The 2560-nt window shown below is 33.9% G+C and overlaps 1 protein-coding gene across 1 annotated transcript in view; it reads left to right on the forward strand.

The window, feature by feature from the left end:
• LOC106877042 (uncharacterized) overlaps positions 1-2560 on the forward strand; it is a gene marked incomplete at its 3' end in the record, with an annotated part of 87319 nt that overhangs the window by 52726 nt on the left and 32033 nt on the right. The gene's annotated exons all lie outside the window — the stretch shown is intronic.

Below are 2560 nucleotides of genomic sequence, written 5' to 3' on the forward strand. Positions count from 1 at the left end.
GACTACCCTTTCAGATATACTTTCATTGTGATTTCTGCAATGTGGTGCATAAATTGTCAAGTAAATGAGACGCATCTTTGCCTCCACTGATTCACTTGCAAAGTGTTGAGTAAAATTATTTCGTTGCAGACCTCCTTTGAGTCTTTTTATTATCACTGCGACACACATAGTCCCCAGTTGGTAACATTGATTTCAAGGCCTTCCCAGATGAGAGACTGGCATTCCACTTAATGTCTATGTTCCATGCTGGCATGGATTGGAGAGTTATTAATATAGAAATATGGTATCGTAGCTACTAACAGTTGAGGGTTGCGTAGTCTAGACGGCGTTTTTAGATTACATTTTTAGATTACACATTGCGTGAGTTTGTATCCGATGCACAGTGTCGAACGGGACAAATTTGCTCATCGGACAAGACACCAGGACGTATGGTAAATTTCCCTGTGCGCGCACGTACCCTGTTGCAGACTACACCAGCAAAATAATGAAAATAATGTGAATTCAATGACAGTATAACATACTATAAGAGAAAAAGGACGAGTGGCAATTTATAACAGTGGGAGACTACCTATAAACAATTAGATAATTTAATGTTTATAACGTATTCGATAAGTTAATATAATAGACTAGAAAATATAATAAATATAAATACTTCTTTAGCAGGAATCTGTAGTGATAAATCAGTCACTTGTAACTTAATTGTAAGTATTTAATCACCATACATAAATTCTAGCTCAGACTATGAAAACGCTGTGGTGAGTTATACACCAGGACGCTGAACGTACATGTGTGTTGAACAAGCTCACTTGTTTTCACCATTATAATAATTGTTTCAATGAGTACAGAAATGTTTTATTAATAGGTTGAAATGAAGATAAAGAAATCCTATACTAAATTAATTTATTCACGTGCATTTAATAATATTTACAATAGATTTTTGTAAGAAAAGTCAAAAGATATTTAAAAAGAAAACTGTCGTAGAGGGTTTACGACATAAAAATTGGATTATTTAATACTTTTGTAACTAAGCTACAAAGAGTTTAAAACAACAATTCAAAATAGCATTGTTGAATTAAACAAAAGACTTGGCATCGTAATAACCAATCTCATGAAAGTGAGTGTCGTGGGATCATGTAGACGACCAACAAACACTGATTTATTTCCCAAAATCAGGGTTTTTATAACTGCTGATATCTGAATTCTAAGAACCGTATTTCGTGAAAGATTTCTCTTTGACGAAAGTTAGAATTCAAATAATGGACAGTAATTTTAACCAATGGAAAAAACTAATAATTACACATATTCGGCCAACATGACGTCATATCAACATCGATAGAAGTTTATTGAGGCTTGCTACAACAGAATTTCAAATTTGACAGAACTTTTCTGGGTTTCTTTCCATTTGTCTAAGAATGTTTTCACTTTACATCATTGCTGAGTACATCAGTTGAAAAAATATAACTTGTAAATAAATTTTAAAAAAGGCCATCTTTCGTTTGAGTAAACATGCGATGACTGTTATATACTGATGAAGTCTAATGAGAACCAAAACATACGTCTAGCTGTTTGCTTTACATACAAGCAAGCATTAATTTTTTCTTTGTAAGCATAAAAGTTGAATTTTTTGTGAAATGGATTCGTAAATTCTTCAAATTATATTATTCTCCTTATTTTAGAGTCCTTAATTATTGGTAGGTTGTCATTAAGGAAGCTATACATCAGTTTCTTGCTTGACGCCTTTTCTGGAAGGAAGTAATAAACACTCGTAATGTTTACAAAGTTTTACAAATCTAAGACTCTGTTTCTATGAAATCGAGCGATCGAGGGTAGTGGTGGCTAAGAAGAACACATTCCTAGTGGTATAATTTTCATTTATTCTTGTAATTGCACTAAGAAATGAATGCGAAATTTCCATTTTACCCAGTCTACTGCAAAATTATTAACGCTTTCCACTAGTCTAAGAGTTTTCGCTTTTGTTGATGAGTATGAATTTTAAACGTTTGAGGAGCGCGGATGAATTTTTATTTTAGACGCCGTACTGCGGCCAGTTCTGTTTGTCATTAGAAATTTTTCTGGTGTAATTTAAGGTTTTTTTTTTAATTCGTTGTTGATTTTTTTTTTTTTTGCTTTGTTGTGCATTTTTTGTTATTGTTTACTTCACGTTAGACCTTCCTGCGGTTGCTTAACCTGCTTAAAATCGGAGCCAAAATCTATATGATCGAGCCTTCCTGTTTTAACAAAATTCTAAATGTTCTGATAAATTTTACTCACTCCCATCATTGACAATACAAAAATGACTCCCTGTATATAATCACAAAATTATATACATACTTGCGCCCTTGTGACGCCGGCCGCATCACGACGTCTACGAAAATTCTTCCGCCGTCACCACACAAAGTAATAGTAATATTAGCTACGTTTTGATAAAGTGAAAGGATGCGCGTTTTAATCATGGATTGCTCCCCCCCCCTCTCTCTCTTTCTCTCTCTCTCTCTCTTTCTCTCTCTCTCTCTCTCTTTCTCTTTCTTTCTCTCTTTCTCTCTCTTTCTCTCTTTCTCTC

The sequence above is a fragment of the Octopus bimaculoides genome, chromosome 2 (assembly GCF_001194135.2).
Source record: "Octopus bimaculoides isolate UCB-OBI-ISO-001 chromosome 2, ASM119413v2, whole genome shotgun sequence".
In the NCBI taxonomy this organism is placed as follows: Eukaryota; Metazoa; Mollusca; class Cephalopoda; order Octopoda; family Octopodidae; genus Octopus; species Octopus bimaculoides.